The following is a 20,787-nucleotide window of genomic DNA, read 5'->3' as shown; positions in this document are numbered from 1 at the left end:
TGCCACATAATGCATGGAATGCTCAACATTTTGGGTAACAACACCATGTTTGGGCATAAGGTCTGCATTTGGACTGTGGAACGATACTCAAGATGTTACTGAACTTACATTTGTTTCTCCAATAAACCTATTTTCACAAATATATCTGCTATGTGAACACGATCTTACATTGAAGCAGAATGTTGCGGTGGGTTTTGCCCTCACGTACCCCTCTTCTGACGAGCATAGTGAATTCATGAGTGGGTTACACGCCGCCTCTGTGACCTCGGCATACAGGCAGAATAATCTTTGATTGCCAAAGCTCATCTTCCTCCATTTCCCCGCACCGTGTGCCTGCTCTGAGGCAACTGCAAAGAGTACAGAACAGGTAATGAAGACCTTGCTGTGACCTTGCCAGAACAAAACAAGGCTGAGAACAAATATACGCCTTTGTGGCAGCTCTCGTTTCGAAGTACTGTAGCACGTTGCCATTTTACCTGGCTGTAAACACAAGTAATGTATTCCAAGCCGAGATATTCCAATTTGCATATAAAGTACTTCAGACATTAGCTTCCTGAATAATTGGTTCAACAGCAAAATATAGTCCTGCAAGAAGCTAATTTGTGCCACAGCGATTTCCGTCAATCTTGGCAAATTGAGCCTAAGGGTCTTAGAATGTGCAGGGCACGTTAAAGTAGGGGATTCCAATATCTCACAGTATAGTACGCATTCAATATGAAACTGACTGGAGCCCTATACACATCAGTATACCTTCGAATTTTAACAACTCCTTTATGCACTTTAGTAGTAATGAGAATCAGCAAAGCCAACAGGTTGGGCGTGTTTTAAGTTTATCTGTTGCTTTTTTGTATAGATGCCTATGTGAAAACAAGGAAATAATATGAGTCAGGGTAACCAAAAAGGAAACACACCAAACCAGGTTACAAAGGAACATACAAAGTACTTTATTTTATACTAAATCTAGTTACAAAAGAACAGAACAAAATTCAGATAGCTATCGACCCTCAGTACAACACAGCGAACTCCGGCGTGGTTCGGTGTGCTCAGTGAGTGCAAAAATTCATTGAAACAGTCAGGCTTTTATACATTTCAAGCCTGCTGTTCAGCCCTCCTTTGGGTTAACCATTCCATAAATAAGTTACTGCTCTAGGGTCCCTTGCCAGGTCAAATCTAGTTAATCTTAGGTTTATACATTAACAAGAAGAAATGATAATAATGTATGCTCTAGGCCTAACATTACAATGTGGGACTTAATTTATACAATATAGTAAAGCAGGTGTTCTCATTCAATTATAGATCAGTTTCAGTGATACAGGTAATCCATTGCACACAGGTCAGCAGAAGGACAAGGTCTCAGCTCATGACCCTAACAAGTGGCCTGCAGGCAAGTTATACATTAGCGGTACAGAGGTCATGACAATCGAGTTCTGTTCTGAATAACATAGGCTACTATTTTAGCTCACATGGTGACTTTATAGAGCAAGAAAACCTAAAATGGCGGCTTGACCCAAAATGACAGTTTACATGGTTTCTAAGGTCAGGACCTTGCAATGCGAGTTTATTCACATGTAGTTTATAAGCAGCTTGTTAGCAGCTTGGCGTAGGCCAATATACATATATTCCTAGAAATAGGAGGCACGATATAATTTCTACTTTGACAAACCCTCCTTTTGGCCTATGCCAAGTGCTAAACTACTTCTGATCTCCCTGCAAATAACTCCATGTGTCATCGTCCATATACCCTGAATAGCAGTCAGAAATATCTATCACCATTAGATCTTTTACTAAGATCTCTTTCAGTACATACTCCTTAGAGGTTTTATCTGGGGCATACACTTTATGTCCTATTGTACCTATCGCTTGAGCGCAACATCCCCCTAGCATTGAACATATACTTGGTAGACATTGGATACAACAACAAAGAAATAGCAGAATTCCCAAAATAATCAGCAAGACTGAAAGCACTTTCCAACCCCAAGACCTCAAGAAGTCCCAGAACCAAGCGCTAAGATCCCAATTTCCCTCGGGAACATGCACCTCTGAACTAAGAATGTGCAGATTCTGTATTGCCTTAAAAATAGTTGGGGAGGAATCGGGTACGAAAACACAGCAAGCGGACCCCACTAGTTTACATACTCCACCACGTTCAGCCAGAATGACATCTAATGCCATCCGGTTCTGAAGCGCTACCAATCTGATCGCTTTCTGCTCTAAAGTCATATAATAGAGTATATCTGTGGTCCGGTTGATGGTTCTCTCCAGTACTCTCGCTAGTTTCCTGATATCCTCGGAATTCGCTATCTGCCCAAACAATGGAAGGAATGATTTCGCTACATCTCCTAAAACCTGTGCTGGAGTGTCGCCATTCTCATCCCACCGTGGATGAGCCTTCGAAACCTCTACAGTACTTGCTATAAACACCCCAGGTAACAGGATTCCTAGATAACAAGTTCCCTTCCAATCCCTGGGCAACCATGGAAATGCTACATTACTGCAAACAAAATAGATAGGTTCGCCTACATACAAAGGTCTGTCTTCCCCAGTCAAATTTGCAACGTTGGCACAACCTTTAAAATCTCCCATTGACCGGGTGCCATTCCTCTGTATGCAGAAAGAAACTGAATCGGGGCTATGGTTAACAGTATAAGAAGGAGGCACGGCATCCTTATTGCCTATCGGAGCCATTTTAAAGGAAATCAAAGATTGGAAAGGACGAGACAGTCTATCAGAAGGCCTAATAGAAGCAATATTGAGCTTACTCTCATTAGCAAAAAGCGAGCATCCCAGGGGAGTCAGAACACGTTTCTCAAAACTATTCAAATTAGTGCCACCAAAGTTCCCCGAGATGATATCGTTCCATCGGCCAAAGAACAGTGCTCTAAGTGAAGCATAACAAGCAGTTGTCAAAGGTAAAGGGTGAATATACCAACCTAGCCCCTTATCCCCATGTTGCGGTAAATGCGAGCAGATCCAACAATTGGTTCTGTTAAAGATTGCATGGGTAGCATTCATAATTAGAAGTAGAGTGTTATTTTGATAATTCCGTCTATGCAAAAGATCTCTAGGTGACAAGGTATGTAGTTGCACAGAAGGAGTGGGAACAACAGTTATATTTTCAACAGGTAGGAAATCATTCAAAGGGCACATTTTCTCCAAATACCAAAACCCACAACCAACAGTTACTAAAAGTCCCGTGATTATCACCAGTAGACAACAAAACGTTTTCGGGGCCCCCATACATATCTGCTCATTGTCTCTCCTAGTCACATTTTTGTCCAAAAGTTCAGTACGAACGGTAGCGGATGCGGGCATTGTCGTCTTCAATCGAGAAACACCAATTGTTCGTTTGCTGGCGACTCCGGTCGTGCGTCTTCTTAATGTCTTTTCCCACAACCCTTAGCCAGCAGAACCCTTTATGCAATCGGGCCAAAAAAGGCAAGCCCTCAAATTCTTTCAATTGTACAGCAAGAGCCGTATTGCAAACCTATCTCCTTGGGCGGAGATTATACTTCACAGTTTCCGGTGCAAAAGAATCAGCAGACATGTCATCACTTCCCACAGGAGGTTGCGAGTGAACGGAAGTTGGATCAGAAGATGGATGATCCACAAACGATGCAGTGGGAGAGCAAGGAGGCAAGATGGCCGTTTTGTCGGGCCTTACAACTTCCGGAACGACCTCCGATACTCTCTCTCCACCGTCTGCCATTTCGGGTACGTTGGTTTCAATGTCGGAAAGGGGTTCTGCGTCTTCTGTATCGTATGGCACTGGGTGTGGGATCCGTTTGGTGTGGCTGCCGTGGATCCAGTGGCGACGTCCTCCTACCCGCACCGCAGTCTGAGTGACCAGGAGCACCTGGTAGGAGCCCCTCCAACGTGGTGCGAGGCAAGACGCTCTATCGAAGGATTTAACGAGGATCCAATCCCCTGGTCGTAGACTGTGACCGGGGCCCTGGTACCTCACCAGCAATGCCTCTCGCACCTGGTGATAAATTGAAAACAGGTTTTTAGTCAATTGGTTACAATAGTCGGAGAGAAGTACATTTTCTACATCGCGCAATGCGCAGCTTTTAGGCAAACCCCAAATATTAGCAGGTCTCCCCATTACCACCTCAAAGGAGAGGGCTCAGTCTTAGTTTGAGAGGTTGTCCGCATTGAAAGTAACACGATCGGTAAGGCGTCTGGCCATTTTAGTTTGGTGCCGCCACACGTCTTAGCGAGCTTGTTTTTTATGATACCATTGTGTCTTTCCACTAATCCGGCGCTCTGAGCATGTCTGGCCGAATGGAATCGTTTGTCAATTTGCAATGCCGTACATATCTGTAGAATTACAGCAGCGATAAAATGCGGACCATTATCCAACCAGATAACTCTCGGCAAACCGAACCGTGGGAAGAATTCCTTTAACATGGTCTTTGCAGTGGTCATGGCTGCAGCGTCTTTAACAGGGAAAGCCTCGACCCGCTTACTAAAGGCGCAAATGACCACAAGGACATATTTTAGATTGTTACATCGCTCCATTTCAATAAAGTCAAAGTGAATCACTTCAAACGGGACAGAAGGAGGCCCAAAGCTACCTCTTGGAGTTGCTGTCCCCTTTCTCACATTGTGTTGTAGGCAAATCATGCAATTTTGGACATAATGCTGGGCAATTTTTGAAATCTTATCATTTACCCAGACTTTCTCTAACATTCTCGTGATCTGTTGAGCGCACACATGTGTGGGACCGTGTGCCATGGTAACCATCATTACTATATAGGCATTAGGAAGCAACCATTTCCCTTCAACCATGTCCACCCAACACCCATCATCATCGAGTTTCCCCAAGCCCTCAGCCCACCTCTTGGATTCTTCTAATGTGGCATCGGCTTGGATATCCCGTACAGACCCTACACCCTCATCCATTGCATAGGCATCTACAGTCTCCCTTGAAACATCCATCTCTGTGAAGAGATCAGAGGCAGTTTGTCTAGCTATTTGATCAGCGAAAGCATTCCCTTTCCCTACATCATCTATAATCTTGCGATGTGCTGCGCACTTAATGATTGCTAACTGACTAGGGAGCGCAAGCGCTGAAAGCAATTGTACTATCAGGGAGCCATGTTGGATCTTGGTGCCATGCGAAGTTAAAAACCCTCTCTCTGACCAAAGTCTCCCAAAGTTGTGAGCCACCCCAAAGGCATACTGGCTATCAGTATATATGTTTACTGTTAGCCCTTCGGAAAGCTCACAAGCTCGAGTCAATGCTATAATCTCTACGGCCTGTGCAGAGTTATGCGTAATTCTCTTGGTCTCCACAACCGTACTCAATGTAGTGACTGCATAAGCAGCTGTGGATGTACCATCCAGTAGTTTGAAGCAGGAGCCATCACAAAACAGCTCCCCTTGTGGGTTATCCAAAGGAGTGTCCCACAAATCAACTCTGCCTTTTGTATCTTGTTCAGTAGTATACAGGCAGTCATGTGACTCTTTGTCACCGCAAACAGTATTTTGCGGGAAAGGTAGGAGTTCAGCCGGATTAAGAACGCAGCACCTCCTAATTTGAATGTGGGGAGCAAACAAGATTAATTCATATCTTGTCAGTCGTGCGGAAGTGAGGTGTTGCGTTTGGGTTTTGTTCAATAGAATATCTACAGAGTGAGGCACCATCAGGGTTAAATCATGGCCTAGGACCATTCCCTCACTCTGTTTTACAGACGCAGCAGCAGCAGCGACAGCGCGCAAACATCTTGGCAAAGCGCATGCAACAGGATCACGGGTGGAAGAGTAGTAACCGCATGGCCTATTCTTCCCTCCATGTTCCTGCGTTAATACAGCCAAAGCACATCCATCACATTCATGCACAAACAACACAAAGGCCTTCTCATAGTTCGGTGTGCCCAAAACTGGCGCCGAACATAATGCAGTCTTGAGCAACTCGAATGAATGTTGATGCTCCGTATTCCATGGCAATGGCGAAGAAATACCCTTCTTCGTCAAGGCCAACATCGGTTTTATCACTAGTGAGAAGTTTGGGATCCATAACCTACAGTAAGAAGCCATACCTATCAAGGCTCTAACTTCCTTTTGTGTATTTGGGACAGACAAATGGGACATTTGGGACAGACAAATGGCCTAGATGGATGAGCAACAACACAGTGCCCTCTTTACAAGAGCTCTCAGAGTCAGCGGCTAAAAGCAAATCATCAACATATTGAAGCAACGTACAAGTAGGGGGCAATCCAAGGGTATCAAGCTGCTCTTTCAAAGCCCTACTATAAATGCTAGGACTCTCAGTATAACCTTGAGGTGCACGAGTCAATGTGAATGAGCGTCCCCCTAAGGTGAACGCGAACAAGTATCTACTATCCTCATGTATAGGAATACTGAAGAAAGCATTCTTTAGGTCCACAACACTGAAGTGAGTAGCCGTAGCTGGAATCATGGTTAATATTGTCGTCACATCAGGCACAATTGGAAATTGCGGAGCGACGACTTTATTAATGGCACGTAAATCAATTATAAAACGAAATGGAATTGCATTATCACCTTTTTTGTACACGGGTAAAATCGGACTATTGCACAAACTTCCTGCAATCTCCTCAATCACCCCACGATGCACAAAATCAGAAACAATGCTCTTCAAAGCTCGCTCGCCTTTAACTAAGATCTTATACTGTGGAATACGGGGCAGCTTAATTCCATGTTTCAAAACTATTTTAACAGGCTCAATCTGCAAAACACCGACATCATTGTCATCAACTGCCCACAAACACTCTGGTACATTACTGAATTCTGGCGGCAAAGGTCTAGTCAAGAATTGCGAAACAGAACATTGCTGTGGTGAAATCGTCAAACGCACTCCATCAGAAGAACAATGAATTACCGCATTTAATTCCTTCAACAGATTCAACCCCAGCAAATTCTCTCCACTTTCGAAGTCAAGAGAAATGGACAGTGGTCCGTAAAGGGACCCAAAGAACTAGGTACCGGTGAAGAAACCGGACAAACAACTGGTGTGCCAGAAAACCCTATAGAAACATTGGTTTGCCCTGACAGTGGAATGTTTGGAACCCGAGAATGATCAATGGAGCACTTCTGTGCTCCAGTGTCTATCAAAAATTGATGTTTCCTATTTCCCACTACCATTTCAACGTAGGGACCTTTCTGATTAACGGGAATAGGTGTAGGTTCCAAACCCTGCTTTGGGCAATCCTAATGAAACAAAATATCATCAAAAGGAAGCTCTTCAGATAGATATGCAACAGAAGGATGATCAAATATGTTTTTAGTATCCACACTCGAAGTCTGATTATCCTGTGAAAAAGGTTGTTGGGGAACCTGCGAAAACTGGCCTCTACCAGGGCCCCCTACACCCGGCGACCTCTGGATCGTCTACCCATATTTCCAAATGTGTTATTCGACCTCTGTCGAAGGACGGGGCATTGTGCACGCCAATGACCCTCCTGGCGACAATAGGCACACTGGTTAATATTCACAGGACCCAAGGGCACATTCCTTTGTGGAACATACTGACCTCTAATCTGCGAACTACCCCCTCTGGGGCCTCGAACAATTTGCTGTAACAATACTTTAGTCTTCAAATCACCTTTTCCCTTCTCGACTCTATCTTTTTCATTATTGACACGGTTCTCGTAGTACTGAGCCATGTGCAGTACTTCTGATTGGGATTTCGCCTGCCAAGCGCTCTCAGAAGACATCATTTCTGACTGGATGTCAGGCAGCAATCCACGTACAAATTTGTCCACAAATACTCTTTTCCCATACTCTGTGTCTAAGTCTTGTCCACTGAAATCCAAGAATACCTGTTCGAACCGATTAAAGAACTCGGTAGCACCCTCAGATTTTCCTTGGACACAGGCCATAAGCTTGTCCCAAATAATTCTCTTTTCGGGGATTATAGTTTTCAGTTTTGCAATGATTCTGTCAGGCAAAGTTAGTATCACCTGAGGTGGTCTCTCACCAGCTGGCCTTTCCCCATCAAGCCTAACTATGTTAGCCCATATATCTCCCAACCCTGGTACATCGTCTATAGTTCTAACTTGTTTCCACAAATCTACAGGCAGGAGTACAGGGAATAGCAAATCAATGTCGCCTAGGGTAAACACTGAGGACTGCAAAACGGACTCTATCTCTTTATAGAACCCTGTCGGATTTTTCCTAATGTCAGGAATAGTTTGTCTAATAGTATTCACTTCCTGTCATGAAAACGGGACGTGAACAAACTGCGATACATAATGTGCAGGAATGTCCACAGCAGGTGTACCTGCTGCAGCATTAGCAGGAATCTCAACCTTTGGGACAAATGTCGGAGGAGCCTCTCTCATAGGCAACTGAGATGTAGGCAACTCCGAACGCTTACTAAGCAACAGAGCTAAGTCGAGCGTTAAAGCAGTTGAAGAAGTGTCAAGTGAAAAAGCTCTCTTATAAATGCTCAATAACTCTGTGGGACAACTAATCTTTCCCTTTAAACATTCATCCTGCAGGTACTCTACCATTACCTGTATCACTTTCCTCTGCATTTGTAGCATATATTGACTGTATGTGTCATATACCTCAACTGGAGTTATCGATATGTCTGAAATCCATCTAATTGCATCTTTTGCACAAATTCGCGCCTCCTCAGATGTCGATTTACGATACGGAAGAAATCGTTTCTGTACATACATACTTTCTTCTTCGTCATCCTCATTTCGTAACCTTTCCAACTCCTTTCTATACTCAAATATCCTCTCAACATGCTCATGTACCTTCTCCACAGTGTCTCTTGAAAACGCTAAAGTATTCAGGTCCCTCAACCCTTGTGGGAGGTCTGCATTATTTAATTTACCCCACATTACACATAAATGAATCCCTAAACCTTCAATGAAAACATTGTTCTCAGGAAAATTATCCATATTAGAAAGTGTGGCAAATCATCTCTCTCCATACAATGCTTAGCCCATGCAAACAAATCCTGTTTCTTTTCTGTAGGAACAGTATTACGAGTAACAATCCTCGACCCCGCACCCTGATCAACTACAAGCGGTACAGAACTACTTGGGAGTGAGGGTGCAGGCAAATTCAATGGAGGTACTATTACTGGTGGAATGGGAAGAGGCAGAGGAGCTGGTGGAGGAACAACAACTGGAGGAATAGGAACAACAGGTTGAGCAGGAAGAGCAGGAATAACAGCAGGAAGAGGTACAGCAGGAGGAAGAGGAACATACGGAGGTGGTGCAGAGGCACCAGGCCTTCGTTCATTTAACAATTTGTCGATAAACTCATCAGAAACATGAAGATCTTTAGAAGGATAGATATTCTGCATACCGAGTGAGAAAGCCCTGTCCATATTCTTAACCGACTCAGACTGTTTGTCCTGATCATATAACAACGCCTTTTCAGCATTTGTTTTATGACGGCGCTGTAAAGACTGGTAGGGGGTGGTCTGTACTTCTGCTCTCTATATGGTAGAGGGGAGGCACAGAAGACCCCAGCCAAGATTCTCTATTACGGTAGCAATGGACGAGCAATCAAGGCCTAGCTTCTCAGGAGGTGATGCAGGCTGGTTCTTAAGTACAGTGTAGTCCCCAAGCCCCCTCAAAGGAATGTCCACACACTGTATTGGTTAGAACACAGTCTTTATATAATCAATATTCAAGGTTATGTACACTTATCATAATAACTCACTTTGTACTTAGGAAAATCAACAATGGCAAATATATACAATTCTAAAGTGGTACCACCCCTTTGTATTAGATCTCATTAAAGTGCATCAACAATACTGTAACAATGTCACACAGATCAATAGAGTGAAACCAGCAATAGAGAGAGGAGAGAAAATAAGATGGTTGAGCAATAGGCAGAATACTGGCCCCTACCACTAGGCACAGTTCTGTGTGGAGATCCCCCCACCTGGGCAACCTGTAAAATAAAGATATAGCACAAGCCCAGTCCATATATTGTTCTGCAAGTCTTATTCCCTCCTATAATGTTTTTACCCCCCCAATGTACCTGGTGGAGTCGAGTTCTTTGAAGAGGCGTCGACAGACCCCTCTTGAGTGACCCCCTTTCAAGCGGGAGTCACGGATCGTCTAGAGGCGTCGAGGAACTCGGCGTTCGGCGGCGGGGAATCGACGGCCCTTCTTGAATGTCTTCCCTTTCAAGCGGGAGACACGGGGCGTCGAACGTCCGTCGAGGAACTCAGCGTTCGGCGTCGGGGAATCGACGGCCCTTCTTGAATGCCTTCCCTTTCAAGCGGGAGACACCGGGCGTCGAACGTCCGACAACAAACAGGGTAGAACGGCGTCGATGAGGCGGCAGCTTCGATCCAAGCGGTGCTCGACGACGACGGAGCGTTGGCATCCTGCGAGGCAGAGGCGTGCGCGGTACCTCGATGACAATTGTTCTGGACTGCAAAGATTCTGAAGACGGGGGCCCAGCAAGGGCGTCGAGTCGTTCGAGTCATTGTGGTCTTCGGGTGGCGGGAAACCCACCGGCAGGTTTCTCCTCGGCGCGTTGGTTGTCCTCGACTTTCTCTGGCAGGATAAGGCGGTCGACGGTGCGGACGAGGGAGTCCTTCGATTCAAATGTTCTTAGGCAAGGAGCGGACGGCTCCGGTCGTCGGCGGCACGGCGTCAAGTGGTTCCCACGGCTGGGCAACACAACTTCGACGGGCCTCCAGCGATTACACAGACCTGCAAACCCTGGTCGACGGCAATGGACTTCGCCTGCGGCGATGTCCGGGTGCTTCACTTCGAACTCCTCAGCGGTCCCGTCTCGGGTCGGCAGCCTTTCGAGGGTCTGACTTCCAGGGCGCTTCGGCAAAGATGTAGCGGTGCTCGATGATCCCTCGGAGCACGGGAAGAGGGCGCCTTACCAGGTCCTCTCTCGGGTCAGTCCTCGACGAATTCGGCAGCTTTCAGATCGGTCGAAGCAAGTGCAACAGCAAGTCTTCTTCTTCCAGCTGGGCGTCGAGGATCAGCAGTTCCAGTTACTCTTAGTGTGGAGACTCAGCTTCTGAACGCTTCTGAACAATTACCAGTGGTGAGAGGTCCCCAGATATATTATTCTGTCTCTCATCCACACTGCTGGCACACACTCAGCAGCCAATCATACAGAAGGGCATTCATGCAGTCAGTCAGCCAATCAGGCACACAGTGCATTCAGGCCACACTCCTCCCTTTCAGACACTCACAACAAGGAATGTGGATTGGGACAAGTACCCAGCCATTCAACACTACACACTGCATTCAGGCCAGTTTCGGGCAGGGCTGTCTCAGTCTTTGTCTCTCATGCCAGAAACCAAACAACCGCAACAAGGAGTGTATATTGGTCACACACTCCATTCACCCAGGTCCCACCCACAGGAGGTACCCACAACATACAGTCACTGGGAAGGCTCCAGTCAGTCTAGCTGGGCCTTCACAACAACACCATATATGGAACTTCCACCCAACAGCCAGTCAGGGGGAAGGGACAGAGTAAGGGCTTCCCAGGACTTTGGGAAAACAAGGTAACAGGCAATAGAAAGCAAAAGGCCACAGAGGCCATCTTGTTTCCTATCAGGAATTAACTGATCCCAATGGCAGGGCCTGGGTATCCCAAAATGGAGGACACCCAGAGCACCTGTCAAATTCAGCATGGAGCTGCCACCAGCCCATACCCTGCTCTGTGGGCCACCCACAGGTGCCCAGAAACATACACTAGGGGCACAGGGTTGTACCCCTACCCATGGGTGCCATAAGGGTATCCCATGGGTCTGTTCACCAAACCAAAAGAGAGAGCTGCACTGCCAGGAGTCCCACATGGACTCCTGGGCAGAAAACACGACAGAACACACGATAAAAAGCAGTAAAGGACAAGAATTCAGAGGCCCTGTCCCTCTGATGGCTTTCCAGCATCACAGTCGCCCCCCCCAGACTGAGGTGGAGGGTGTCTAATCTCCCACGGGATAGACACCCTCATCCAGACGGTCAACATACCTTCTGGAAAGGCCATCTGCATTATCGTGACTCTTCCCTGGTCTGTGCTCTATGGTGAAGTCTAGCCCTTGCAGGCTAGTGGACCACCTGAGCAATTTCGGATTCTCACCCTTCATCTGCATAAGCCACTTCAGGGGCTTATGATCGGTTTGGACCTTGAAGTTAGACCCCGTAAGGTAGGGCCTAAAACGCCTAAGGCTCCAAACTATGCTAAAACACTCCTTTTCAACAGTAGCCCACCTAAGTTCTCTACCCTTGAGTTGTCTACTGATGAATATGATAGGATGTTCTCTCCCTTTGTCATCTAACTGGGACAAGACAGCTCCAATTCCGGTGTCGCAGGCATCCGTCTGGACGATAAAGGGTCGGCTGTAGTCAGGCGCACACAACACAGGTGCCCCACACAGACTTTCTTTCAAGCCATCAAAGGCCCTCTGACAGTCTTCGGTCCAATTAACCTTCCTAGGCTGTTTGGGTGAAGTTAGAGCTCTCAGGGGTGCAGCTATGGTTCCATAGTCTGCCATGAAATTGCGATAGTACCCAGTGAGGCCCAAAAAGGCTCTCACCTGGGTTTGAGTAGTGGGAGTCTCCCAGTTCTGTACATCCTGTACTTTACTGGAGAGAGGTTGGATTTGACCCCCTCCTACCTCATGACCAAGATAGGTAACTTTCCCCTGAGCTATCTGGCACTTGGTGGCCTTGATAGTGAGGTTAGCCCTTTTCAAGGCCTGCAACACCTTACCCAGATGTGTCAAATGCTCTTCCCAGGTGGAACTGTAGACGGCAATGTCGTCTAAGTAAGTCACACAAAAGGCTTCCAGCCCACTGAGCGCATGGTTGACCAATCTCTGGAAGGTGGCAGGGGCATTCTTCAACCCAAAAGGCATGACCCTAAACTGGTAGAGTCTCTCAGGTGTTGAGAAGGCCGTCTTTTCCTTGGCATGGTCCGTCAGAGCTATTTGCCAATAGCCTGAGGTAAGGTCAAAGGTGCTCACAAATTTGGTAGCACCTATGGTGTCCACGAGCTCATCAGCTCTGGCCAATGGGTGCGCATCAGTTTTGGTGACGGCATTGACTCCTCGGTAGTCCACACAGAACCTCCAATCCTTGGTACCCGCCTGGGAACTTGCCTTGGGGACAAGGACCACTGGACTGGACCAGGGACTGGTTGAGGGTTCAATAACACCCAGATCCAACATCTTGGCAGGGCGCTAACAACGGGCCGGTCGTAATCGGCCCATTGTTAGATCCCTGCACCCATTCCCATTGAGCCCTATGGGGGCGCGAATGGGGAAGGTCCGGGCCTGGGTTCCCTGAGGGAGGAATTACCGGGCCCTCCTAACTCGGAATGGCCCGGTAATTCCCCAGTCAGGGAACCCGTATCCGGTTTTGGAGGCAGCCATGCCGCCAATAGCGGCATGGCTACCGCCAAAGCCATAATGAGGCCTTTAGTCTTCTTCTGAGGTCTTTTAAAAATTAGAATATTAGATTTTAGGGGATTTATCATCAGGTGATTGACTTTGGCATAATCAGCAAGAGCGTTTAAGAGGTGCTGAAGACCTATTTACGTATAGTCCAGAATGGCGATATCGTCCGCATAAGCTAGCTACGATATCTTTGTAATTCCCAGTTTAGGGCTAGCCGGGAGCAGATTATGAAACCAATCGAAATGATCCGCCATGAACAAATTGAATAGAAAGGGGTCAACAAGACAGCCCTGACATACACCACGATTTATCTTGATTTCCCTGGATAGATCCCCATTCTGTTGTTTTATGACTGTTTGGAGGGTGATCTCAGCGCCTCCAACTGCTACTAAGATACACAGGTGGAACCTTATAAATTCACTATAAACAAATACATATTGTTCAATGGCCTTGTGAGAGTGACTCAGTATGAATCCAGTGTGTGTTAGCATACAATTTTAGAATGTTCGTGAAGGGAGTTTAGCGGAAATCCTGATGGACAACTCAGAGCATCCATTTGGTGCGGCCATGGGGAGGTGTCTGGGTAGGTTTACACTTTGGGTAACGTTTGTTTGTTTGTTTTATTTGCTTATATAACCCACCGAGCCCGAAGGTATCTGGGCGCATTTTCTTAGGTACATAGTTGCATAGCATGTTTACAGACAATAGGAGTTACAGGGAAAATGTACAATTTTTACCATAGTCATTATGTTGACAATGCATAAATAAATGGCATGGCATATTATAGAATATACAAAGGAGGGTTCAAATGTTCAGGTGAGCATGGCATATAAACAGGTTACCAACTATACAAAATGTACATAGGATAATGAAATAGGTGACTCTTGGGTAGGAGTATTCCTGGCCTGGTAGATCAAGATAGGCTCCTATCCAATGAGTGGGCGAGGTCAGGAGAATTGCTAAGATCCGTGGGACGAGGTCATTGTGAGGATATGTCCTGAGGCAGCTTTTAGGTGGCTCATATCTCAGGCAGTGGAGAGTAGACAGTGGATGGTCCAGGGTGAGAGTGTTTGGGCACAGGCAATACATCCAATAAGCAACCCAGGCAACAAAGGTAGAGTTGGCTTTTATTTTCATACAGCTATGCATAAATGGACAAGGAATCTGGCAGAGTATCACAGTGACACAAATTTGGCCCTCGAGATCTCAATCCTCTGGGTTTTGCACAAAGGGGTTACAGGAGAAGTCAGTATGATAGATACAGTATGTTACATTAATAATGAGGTACCTAACTGAACATCCTCTGGACTTTCAACTAGCATCCACAATCAATCTAGAGGCTGCTCAGGTGACCTCTGACCCCAACCCCGCCATCTTTGAAAGGTCTTTCCACCTCCAAAAGGGACTTCAAACTGGGGTGAGAGCAACACAGAGCTCATTACAAACCACCAGAGGCATTCATTCCACCTGCCTGAGGCTGCCTGCAGAGGTCAGGGGCCCTCAAAAAGCATCCATGATCGATCTAGGGGATGATCCCACGACCTCTGATCCCAAAACTGCGACCTTTGAAATGTCTTTCCACCTCCAGCAACAACTGTTGCTCCCAGTCAGCATTGCTACCAGTTTTCCCACTGACCTGCCTTCATTCTAACCACCATTTGGGGGCACTGGTCTCAGATCATATGACTGAGCACCCAGAGCTAAAAGTGGCAGACATCTTAAGGTAACTTTACCCTGTCACATAGTTTAATAGCTCGATATGGGCATCCAGCACATGGCCATCTTCAATGAGTGCCATTGAAGTAAAGGGAAATCTCCCAGCCTTCTTCCCTCAGCCTCTTGCCTATGAGCATTTGCGTTGCTGTGTCCTGTTACATATCTGTAAGTACCCATTCCCATTATTGCTACTTCTCACCCTTGCCCTCACCATGAAATTCTCATGCTATCTCTTTCTTTCCCTTCTACTTCTCTCTGCACTCTCCTCTGCTCAGAACCATCTCATCTGTTTTCCTCTCCTTATCATCTCTTCTCCTCAATGCCACCCGTCTTCTTGCTCCATTACTCTCTCCATTCAAAAAATATACTCCAACCCCAGCTTTCATAAAGTTCCTATATACCTCAGCACTACTCTATTCCTCAGACTCAACATCACTATGTTCTACATCTCTCTTTCTATTGTTCTTTGGAATGGGCAGTCTGTCAGTATTAAAACCTCCTTTACATCTTACTTCTTCTTTTCTCATTCTCCTTCTCTTGATCTCATTGTTCTTACCAAAAACTGGATACCTCCATCTGATTCTACAACTCTTGCTGCCCTTCATGACCCTGCCTACACCGTCACCCACACTCCCCACCTCAGTGGCAGCGGTGGTGGTGTAGGAGTGTTTTAATCTTCCAAACCTCCTATCCTTCCTACTCCTGTATCTCCTGCTAATTCGCCCTCTTTCCAATATGCAATTTACACAATCATTGCCCCCTAGAGCATACATATTATCTCACTCTATGTGTCAGCTGTCCGGTAAGTCTATTGTTCAACCACCTCTCCCAACTAATTGACTCTTACCCTCTTGAGCACCACCTCATTGTCGTTGATGACTTTAACCTCCCCTCTCTCTTCTGTTCTATGCATTTACTTTAACGCTCTCCTCCTTAACCACTCACTCTCTTCTGTCCACTCTCTGCCCACTCCTTCAAATGGAAACTCCCATCACCATATTCCCATCTCCTCTCAACTCTCTGCCTCTAATATCTCCACCACTCCTCCTCTCTCTGATCACTCAATCGTCTTTGCCTCAACCTGTACTCCTGATTTGTACTCACTCTCTTCATTTAATACTACTGATAGTAAGCAGAAGTTTCCCTCCTCCAAACTCCTTGGCTAACTCTTTGACCTACACCACTCTCTGCCCTCCTATGCTGAACTCACATTTCCACCCACTGAAGAAGCATTCATAACTTTCTACATCTACTCCTAAAAACTCCCCTCTGCGGCCCTGGATTAGACCACTCATCCACGCCCTGAAAACAACAACGTGAAAAAAGCTTTTCACTTGGCAAAGATCAAGACACTCCTCAGATCTCCAACTCTACCTCCCTGCTCTTCAAAGCTACTCCTCAGCTCCTAAATCTGCCAAACGTGACTTCTATCTCAAATTTCATCTCAATCCTCCCATCCCAGGCACCTACAAAAATCCTTAACTCAATTCTCTCACCACCGTAACCCTCCTCTATCTTCCCCACTCTCTCTGCAAATGATCATGCTCTCTACTTTGCTTCTACAATGTCTGGCATTCATAGTACCCTCTCCACTTACCTTCGATTCCCTCCTTCTACTCACTTTTATGCACCACTCCTACTCTCTTGTGCCGTTACTAGGTCTTCCTTTCCACCCAACAACCCTGATGAGTTTTTTGCCTTACTCCTCATGGGTAACCCTTCCTGTTTCCCCCACTGCCCACTGTCTCTGCACATAGCTCCCAGTGTTGCTCCACATCTTACTTCCCTCTTCAACTCCTTTATTGATAATACTACTTTTCCCTCATCCTATAAGTCAGCTATAGTCATGCCTCTCCTTAAGAAACCTGATCTTGATGCTAACTATCCTGCCAACTTTCATCCTGTCTCTCTTCTACCACACTATTGCCAAATCCTAGAGCAAGTAGTATTCAATTGACTCACTAGGTTCCATGAAACTCCAAACCTCTGGGACCCTCTTCATTCTGATGTTCCAATTTCTGCATTCTACTGAGACAATTCTCTTCAATGTCAGCAACTTTATCTCTTCCGCACATCATACAAACCGTTCATCTATTCTTATACTTCTCCACCTCTCTGCTGCATTGGATACTGTCAACCATTCCGAACGTCTCTCTACATTATCTCTCTCTGGCATCAGAGATAATGTCTTTGCTTGGTTTGCTTCACGTCTTGCCCCTAGACACATTCAGGTGTCCTGGAACAGCCTTACCTCTCCACACATCCCCCTTACTGTTAGAGTTCCTCAATGGTCTCTACTTGGTCCACGTTTCTTCTCTCTCTATACTTCAGCTCTTGATGCCCTGACTTCTTACGTCTTCTTCTATCAACTCTTTGCCGATGACAGTCAGATTGTCTTTTCCTTTCCTTCCTTATCCGACAAGCTGCTATCAAAAATGCAAACCGTCTCTCTGCCATTGAATATTAGGCGGCATCTCACTCGCTCATGCTCAACTCCACTAAGACTGAGATTCTCTAATTCCCAGCAATACAGATTATCTCTTACACTCCCCTCTTCTTCTCTTCTCTCCTGCCTATATTCCTTACTCTGCTTCCTCTAGTAACCTTGGTCTCATCTTCGACCCATCTCAAAACTTCTCACTCTTCATCTCCAAATCTGCCACTGCAGCCAGACTCAACCTCCTCAATATCAGAAAGAATCTGTCATCTTCTTCCTTTCAATATTGCTAAACAGCTTATCTCCTTGTTAATCTGTTCTAGAACTGACTATGGTGCTAGTCTACTCTATGGCCTTCCCAACTATGCTTTTTCACCTCTGTACAAAGTCCTCAGTTTTGCAGTCAGCACACTTTTCAACCTTTCTCTCTTTACCTCGACCTCCCCTGCCCGTCACCAGATTGTTTGGCTATCTATGAAACAAAGAGCTAAGTACACACTTCTTCTCAACAACATCAAAACTATCTATGACATTCCCCACCTTACCTATCTGCTCATCTCACTTACTCTCCCCCTTGCTGGTTACGATCATTCTCACCTGTACATTTCCTCTCACTATGGCATAACCTCCACCAGTGGATCTTTCCATTATATGTAACAGGACCTGATCTGATATTCTGAACCCATGTGAAACTCGTCTGGTTTCCCTGATGAGAAAACCTTTGGCCTCATTACAAGTTCGGCGGTAGACTTGCCGGTAAAACCTGCCCCATAGGGCTCATAGGGCTCAATGGGAATGGGGAGATTGGATGCACCAGCACCATTCGTGAATAGTGCTGGTGCATCCGACATGGTCTGCTCGCAGGTTCCTATACGCCCGCCAGGTCAGTCCTGGCGGGCGGGAATGCACCTGCGAGCAGAACTTGTAGTTTGCTGGTCCAGTAACAACGGTACCGGCAAGCTTACCGGTACTGTTGATACCAGACCGGCAAACTTGGAATGAGGCCCCTTGTCTTCATAGGGGATATCTCATGCATCACTTGGTGTGCATATTGCCCTTGAAAAGACGAACATCCTGGCATGCTTAGCTTAATGAGATGTTCTGTTTGTGTCAGCCAATCAAAACAGCTTTCCACTGTGTCATCCCTCCAGCTATGGCCTGTGGCTCATACACGCTCATGGGCCTATGACAAATACAAAATACGGTTGGCTTTGTGAGGTGCAAGTCTTATGGAACATTTAACAGTGGCTACTAAGTAGATGGAGAGTAATGCAAGCCCTAGGGATCATACATCAGAGACTACCAAGTAGACAGTGGATGTGATTAGTTGAAGTCAGAGAACAAAGAACTGGTAGGGTCCCTATGAACAACCCAGCATGTTACCAGGGCTAGGTGTGATATCTAGGAGCCAGTCATGGAAATTACATTAGGCATCAGGGGCAAAAGCACAGTATGGCATTTATTGAATCAAGCACCAGGGAGCCAAATTATAATGGGACACCTGGGTTGCCAAACCTCAGAGTGCGAAATTTGCAGTGGAAGATGCATGAGGAAAAGTATAGTGGTACATATGAGGGCAAATCTCAGTGGCACCGGACAACGCATCATCATTCCCAAAAAAGAATAGACACATGCCTGGCCTCTACCACGCCATGGTCCTAATTTTCAAATGCTCATTCATAGCACCCATTGCACTTATTGCTTGAACTGTCGCCTTTGGCCAAACCATAGGCCCACTTTTCCCTGGCACTGATTAGAACAAAACCCAGAGCATCAAGAGAGCCGGGGAAATGAGGATCCAGTGCCCAGCCTGTGGCCAGGCCTTACAGCTATTATGATAGGTATTAAGTGCCCATTTAGGGGTTGAGCTGCCCTGAGGTCTGCCTCCCCAGTAATAATCTTTACCTCAAAGGACACGCGAATAATATCCACATATTCCATACAGCGGCACCACTCTACTCAAACAAATGTCAATGTCACTTCAACTGTGCTGCTGCTGTCTAAAATCAGACTTCTATATGAACTACTTGAGGGTTTGCATAATATCAAAAAGTATTTTGGGAACATAAGAATAAAAACACTTTTTTAATGATATAGCAGTGACAGTTATTCAAGCTTGCAACCCTTCTGTGCTCAGATATAAAACAAGCACAAGGCCAAACTGCATTATAATAACATCCTACCAGTACATTGACAGCAACCTATGAGTCATGAATACACATTTTGACATCTTATCTTTGGAAGTCAAATACTGGCTCTGCAGATTTAGCAAACAGACAGCTTCACTGCACCATGCTGTTGTGAGTGCTCTCAATGAAAATAGAGCAGGGTGCTACTCATGGTGGATTGAGAGAACAGCAGCAGCACCCATTCTCAATTGTACAGGCCATCCAAAGGCCGGGTCATTTCATATGTACGGCAATTATAAGGCTGTTGGTGTCTATAAGATGCCCCCGAACGTATGAGTAACTGCAGAAATCGTAAAACAGAAACTGTTACCTGCCCATTTCTACATATATTCCACACAATCCTCTCCTCTCTTCATTTCCACAGAGGTTTCTTCATATGTGAAACATGTGTAATGTAGTACTTTGCAAGGGCTCACTTTTATTTTTATCTGGCAACATCCATGTAAGTCCTTGAACATTCTACTGTTTGTGAACATTAAAAAAAACAATGCGTTTTTTTTTTGCCCACTACTATATATATTCCACCACATCTTCAACAGCCCTCACCTCCCCAGAGGTTGCATCATGTTTAAGAAAATGTCACCACTGTTGCCATCTCTAAGGTCATCATTGTGGTCATAGGCTGTGCAACAGTGGGGGGCGAAGTTAAGGAGGCTTTAGCTGAATTTCAGGAGTTTTGTTGCATTAGGTTATCACCTTAACGTCCCTGCAACTAAAGTTTTTTACGTGGATTTCAGGGGTTTTGTTATTTCATAGATTTTTAGAACACTATCAGACCATGGTCGGTGGGCATGGCCACTCTATATTTTGAAACACTTGCAACCCATCGCTCAAAGACATTCTTTTATCACAAACTGATTTTGACCTGTTTTGACAGTGATGTTATGTATACAAGGTTGTAGCCTTTGAGAACTGACAATGTTTTTAGGCAATGCACAGTGAGGGGCTGGCCTCTTCCTCACATTAAAGCTAAGCAGGGTTGTTCCCAGATACTGCATGGATGGGGTACTGTAGCTGTAAAAGAATTGTTATTAGGTATAAAAGATTTCAGGCTTTGA

This window comes from Ambystoma mexicanum, chromosome 6q (assembly GCF_040938575.1).
Source record: "Ambystoma mexicanum isolate Mex_15411 chromosome 6q, UKY_AmexF1_1, whole genome shotgun sequence".
Lineage (NCBI taxonomy): Eukaryota > Metazoa > Chordata > Amphibia > Caudata > Ambystomatidae > Ambystoma > Ambystoma mexicanum.
This window is presented reverse-complemented; position numbering follows the sequence as displayed.